This window comes from Myotis brandtii, unplaced genomic scaffold (assembly GCF_000412655.1).
Source record: "Myotis brandtii unplaced genomic scaffold, ASM41265v1 scaffold548, whole genome shotgun sequence".
NCBI lineage: Eukaryota > Metazoa > Chordata > Mammalia > Chiroptera > Vespertilionidae > Myotis > Myotis brandtii.
Window position 1 is genome coordinate 1,003,711 of NW_005370031.1, and position 7,063 is coordinate 1,010,773.

The following is a 7,063-nucleotide window of genomic DNA, read 5'->3' on the forward strand; positions in this document are numbered from 1 at the left end:
CTGGAATACTACTCAGTAATAAAAGGAAAAAATTGATATACACAAATACAAGGATTAATCTCAAAATCACGATGCTAAATTAGAAAGTGAAACACAAAGGAGTACATAGTATATGATCCCATTTATATGAAATTCTAGAAAATGCAAAATTATAGTAACATAAAGCAGAGCAGTGGTTTCTTGAGGCAGAGGATGAGGGGAATAAATGCAAAGAGTCACTAGGGAACTTTTTGGGTTGATTTTAAAGTTCTATATAATGTTCATGGGAATGGCTACACAAATACATACAATTGTCAAAATTTATCAAACTGTACTCTTAAACTGGATTGGTTTTATTGTATTTCTCAATGAAACTGGGAAAAAGAGGTTGTTAATTTATTTTATAATAGAGAAATGATTATGATATTTTGATTGAATGAAATATTATGCACTTGCAAAAACGATGGAATGGAAAATGTAATTGGACTCATACATGGTTGGTATGCTGTGATTGAAACAATTTTTTAAAAAATCACACATTTCGACAGACACTAAAAGGAGACCGTGGGTGTTCATAAATAGTTGTTTTAAGAAAATAAATATATATATTTTTAAATTTTTATTTAAATTGTAAGAATAAATGCAGTCCTTAAGCAAAATAAAATAATTGGATATCACAAGTTCCACAGCCTCAGATATATACATCTAGTCTCAGTCCCCCACTTACAAAACTTAATGACCAATTTCCCGAAGGACCTTATAGTAAGGGTTGTAGAGCCTGTGGTATTATTTTAAGTTCTTAAAAGTGACGATTTTATAAATATGAGGAAGATGATGATATACAAGGAAAAAGGTTTTTAAATTTATTTCCATTTTATTCTTGTCTCATTTTAGGACTAGCTTTCTCTTTGTGCTTTTCAATTGCTTGGCATCTTTCACGACATTTCAGAATTAATGGGCAAAATTTTTGCATCTGACACTAAGTAATATTCAAGCACTTTTATTGGGTTCACTACTATTTGTAATGCCCTTTCAGTTTTACATTTCAGTTAGATTCTCCTTGCGCCGAAATCATTCTCTGTTAACGACTTAGGCACTGAGAACACATTAAAGCTTTAACCACTACGTAATCACAGGTCTTTTAGGAAATTGCCGCTGTCATGCATAATTTGGTACTCATGGCACTCACCTGTGCCTGAAGCAATTAGTGATTTCCCCACTGATTCCAGAATATCCGAAAGAGTTAATAGACCTCTCTTTCAGTGCAATTTCCTAACAGGATGAAATAAATTGTTTCAGTAGAAGTCTAATCAGATTTCTTAATAAAAATAAAAAGTAACCAAGCAAGTTATTGGCATTCAGTTTACCTGATGCCCATGAAGAGAGAGCATAGCACATTTAAGTTTTAAGGTTATGGACTACGTGGTTCAAAACTGTTCGATGATAATGTTAAAAGCTCTGAGCTGGAAAGGCAAAAATATTTCTATCCATTCTGAAGAGAGGGGTATAATTAACCCAGCATTAGGCATCTTAGAAAGTCTGGTTGTACTTGTAGCTAAAGTGGTTGAGGCAGAAATGATCTGGGAATAAAAATACAAGTGTGAGTTTCCCTACTCTTTGGTCTTATTACTGCACAGTTTGAGACACTGATGTCCTGAATCCTTTTCCTGTGTCTATTTCTTTTGTATCAATAACTTCTCCTCACACATTATATTTTTTATTTAACTGATTTGTGCCAGGTTCTATTCTAAGATTTTGACAAATATTAAAATATTACTCCTTTGCCCAGCCGGCATGGCTCAGTGGTTGAGTGTTGACCTATGAACCAGGAGGTCACAATTTAATTCCTGGTCAGGACACATGCCTGGGTTGCGGACTCCATCCCTAGTGTGGGGCGTGCAGAAGGCAGCTGATCAATGATTCTCTCTCATCATTGATGATTCTATCTCTCTCTCCCTCTTTCTTCCTCTCTGAAATCAATAATAAATACATTTAAAAATAAAATAAAGTATTACTCCTTGTAATAACCCTATAAAGTGCGTATTTTTGAATACTCTGTCTTATATATGAGAAACCAGAGAACCAGAGACATCAAGTAACTCTCCCACACTTCTGAATCTGGATCATGCCTTTGTATTCTTAACCACTGAGTTAAAATGCTTTCATATTTTATTGCTTTTTACAAATTCTACCCAGATATCAAGAATACATTCAATATTAGCTATTTATGACTCCTACTCCCCCCCCCCATATATCTTCTTTTCCTTAGGAATTATGGAGCACTGTGACTCGTGGAGTGGAAAAATATATTTGTATCACAATAAAAGCATCTTATCCAGGATGGAGGAGAGAAGCTATTTTCAGAAAATTTTATCTGCACCCAGAAATATATGCCTTGGAAGTTTAAAAAAGTTTTTCAATCTATGTTTTTCTGCTTCAAACATGTTTTATAAGGTGCCTGTGGGCTTTTTACCCATAATACTGAGATAATATGGCCTCCAACCCAGTAGAATCCAGGATACCAACATTGCATTTACCTCAACACGTAAAGGACTAGGGAAGGTAAGCAAGTTGTAAAGTTCTTGTCAGTATATCCAATCTCTCAGAAAACATGATGCCTCAAATATCTGTATCCTCACTGCTATTATTTTTGCAATCTCCATAATTTATAGCACCTTCTATAACAGTAGTTCTCAATCTTGGTTGCACATTAGAATCACCTGGGAATCTTTTTAAAATCCTGATTTCTAGGCCTCATCCTCCGGAAATTCTGTTTCTTTGTTACTAATGTTGTGGCCCCACCCCATAACAAAGAAACAGAATTTCCGGAGGATGAGGCCCAGAAATCAGGATTTTTAAAAAGATTCCCAGGTGATTCTAATGTGCAGCCAAGGTTGAGAACCACTGTTCTATAATGATGTTGGCTGCCAAAGAAGTACTCCTTGACCTCAATAAAATGCCTTTAAAATCGTAGTGATGCTGAAAACAGTCATTTTATACAATAGAAATAAGTATTTCTCTACTAAACTAAGCATACATAGATAAAAAGTCTTTGGAGTTGAAAACAAATGGCTAGGAAAGGAACTGCTAAGCAGGCTTTTTTGTCTTCGTAGGATATACAAACTTAAGAAAAAGAAGTGTTAGGTGCATTTTTACAACAGTATCAAATGAGAAAAAAAGAAGCAATGGGTGAGCATTCTATTGGTTTGGTACAATTAAGGGTTAAAATAATTCCAACAGCTTGATTTCTTAGACCAATATATCTTTAAATTTTTTTAATAAATAAAAAGCATAATTAGGGTTATGGCAGAACCCCTTAAAATATATTATTTTGTATTTTCCTCTCTTTCACCTAGTATAAAATGAATGTGCTTTCTAGGAGGTAACACTGAAAGCGTAGCTTTCCTATATTAATTGTATTAAATACCATCACTGGATCAACATCAATGTTTCCCCTTTACTACTCAGGCTCTCAGTAGGTTTCCAGGCCAGAGATGGCCATATAAATAAATGTCAATATTAAAGTAGATGTGGACTCCCTCAATCAATTAAAATCAGTATATACATTAATTATAAACTATATAATTAGCATGTGTGAAGAATATACTAAAAAGATAAACTAATATAGTTAACAGATTTCTGACATGAGTCACAGGAATCAAGCAAGAAATAGGCATATTCCATCATCATGCCTCAAGACAAGCCACTCAGCCCCATCTTCAGCTTCTTCTTGAGGTAGAAGGCAAGAGGCATTATTTTTTAAAGGACTTTCTGTAATGACAGTGTAAGTCAGATTTACTTACAGTCGCCATATTTGCCACTAGTTAGTTCCTGTCTAATATTAAAACTAATACAGGGGAAATTAGAGCTTAGATGTGGAGGAAAACTATACAGTGACCTAAGGTATTCATTTATCATTTTGATAAAGCCATAGTCACGATTAACAAACAACCTTATAAGCAGATAAAAGACATTGTCAAGGAATAAGTGGCTATTTGCTTCTGGTAGCCAGGCTCTGATGGTTCTATTGCTGAATCCAAACTAACATCTAAGAAAGAAATGATACTCATCACAAACAGTTTCAGAAAATAGAAGGGAAGGGAACACTTTCCATACTCAGTTTATGAGGCCAGCATTACCCTGATGCCAAAACCACATGATATTACAAGAAAACTACAAATCAATATGTGTTATCAATTTAGATGCAAAATCATAAACAAAATATAGCACATCTACTTTAGCAGTATATAAAAAAGATGATATACGATGACTACATAGTTTCTATCTCTGGAATGCAAGTTTTATATAAAATTTAAAAAGGTAATGCAATTCAAAACATATTAAGAGAACAAAGAATAAAACAATATCACTATTTCAAGAGATGCAGATAAAATACTACAAAGACAAATATTTGTTCATGATAAAAATATTTATCATTTTAGAAAAAGAACACCCTCAGTTTGATCAATGGCATCAACAAAACAAAAATGCCCTGAATCTAACATCATACTTAATGGTGAAAGAGTGAGTGCTTTTCCCTAAGATCAGAAACAAAGTATGCCCCTTTTACCACTTCTATTCAACTTTAAGTTGGAGGCCCTAGCCATAGCAATGAGGGAAGAAAAAAAATAAGTTAGTCATAAGATGTTAAAGGAAAAACTGTTTCTACATGCAGATGGCATGATTGTTTAATAGAAGAATCTTGAGGAATCTAGAAATGACTATAGGAAAAAAAATCAATGAATTTACCAAAGTCATGGGGTAGAAAATGAATATACAAGAAACAATAACATTTAAAAAATTACTTTTATAACAGTGCTCAATATCACCACATATTTAGGAATGCGTTTAACAAAATATGCACAAGACACAAAAATTGAAACTAGAGAACACTGACAAGGAAATTAGTGAATATTTAAATGAATTAAGAAATATACTACAATTCTGGATTGGAAGACTCAAAAATAAATATGCCAATTATATCCAAACTTAACTATATATTCAACAAAATTCCAATAAAAGTTCCCCAGGTGTTTTTTTTGGTAGAAATTGACAAGCTGATAGCTAAGGTTTAATTGTATTCAGTAAAAGATAAACAAAAAAGAACAGACTAATTAATAAACTAGTTGTAAAATTTATGTTTGGTTTGTTTCAGTGCAATTGTTTTATAGAGTTTCTGAAACATATTACCATCCTCCTACCCTGCAATTAGTATACAAGTTTAGCTGAGCACTAAAAATACTTATTGAAAAGTATATAAAATATATGCATATCTAATTTGTCATGTACTAGTGGACATTACTGTCATTTTCTCAACCCCTAAAGCTATCAGGAAACATAAAGTCTATACATATCCAGACTTCTAGTTTTGAGGGAAAGAAATATATTAATGGTAGAAAATGCTACACAATACAGATATTAAAGCTGACATAAGTAGATTGATTTTAGTGTTTATTTAATAGCTACTGCATGTATTTATCACATCTACAAAGTTCTTTCTAGGCCTTTTCCCTGTCAATCTGACTAGTGCAAAATTGTGACCTCAGTTTATTTTGCTGTATTATTTTGAGCCGAAATGAACTGCCATTCAGCTTTTAACCAAGTATCAGGGGTTAGGTCAGGTTAAGAGAATATTGTATACATTTTTTAAAAGAAAATATTTTCAAACTCTGTTGCACAGGCGGTGCTGCCCTCCTCAACCTCTTATGACCCGATAAACTGATAATGCCAGATTGAGCTTCCCAATTTAGTTGTGGAAATCTCTTTTTTAGGATATTATTCATTCTATACAAGAAAAAAAAAGCTACTACTTCTAAAGGACGCAAGGTTTTCCAACTTGACTCTAAAGGTCTTCCCTGCCATTGTGTTCTGTGTCTAGACTGCCCTATGGAGTCTATTTAAAGAGAGATTCAAGAATCAAACCCACTGACAGTTTCTCAGAAAGATTTACTATTGTACTTGACAGGAAGTGGCTTATCAATCATCTGGAGGCCTTTTGTTTGGAAAACTAGTGTTAGGAGGAAAAATAAAGCACATCTTGACAGCCATTTGCTCATAACTTGTCTGTGTTAATATGCCTTAAAGTATTTCTTCTTGTTAAAGAACGTTTATAGATTTTGGTCAACTGAAACTATTACTTTTTAAAAAATATATTTTATTGATTTTTTACAGAGAGGAAGGGAGAGGGAGAGGGATAGAGAGTTAGAAACATCGATGAGAGAGAAACATCAATTCAGCTGCCTCCTGCACACTCCCTACTGGGGATGTGCCTGCAACCAAGGTACATGACCTTGACTAGAATCAAACCTGGGACCCTTTAGTCCACAGGCCGATGCTCTATCCACTGAGCCAAACTGGTTAGGGAGAAACTATTTCTTAAATAGTAAATTTCAGGACTTAAAACACAAAGTGGCTTGTTAAGGTATCCAGTGTAAACCCTCCTTTTTATTGAAAAACATATGGCTAACTAAGGTGAAGTATCTTGTTCAAGGCCCCACAGCTAATCAGTCTTGGCTGTATTCTTTCTGGTATGCTACCCAATTCTTTTAAAAAATATATATTTTATTGTTTTTTTACAGAGAGGAAGGGAGAGGAATAGAGAGTTAGAAACATCGATGAGAGAGAAACATTGATCAGCTGCCTCCTGCACACTCCCTACTGGGGATGTGCCCGCAACCAAGGTACATGCCCTTGACCGGAATCGAACCTGGGACCCTTGAGTCCGCAGGTCGACGCTCTATCCACTGAGCCAAACCGGCCAGGGCGCTACCCAATTCTTTACATTGCAATTTTGATACCAATATTAGCCTACTCATATTGAATTGTAAAAATTCACATTTACATGCAAATTCAAATGTAAATTGTAAAATGGAATATTTGAAATTTGAATCATAGTTCCTGAAAATAAGTTGAAGAGCTTCCTTTATAAAGTCTTACATGTAGGCATTAGATTATGTTAATCAGGACAAATGTCGATTACTGTCTTAATTATAGAGAGGGTTTAATGTTTCTAATATTTACTGATTATATTATATACCAGGCACTAAAGATATTTGACCCTGAAAAGTAGGTACTATTATACACA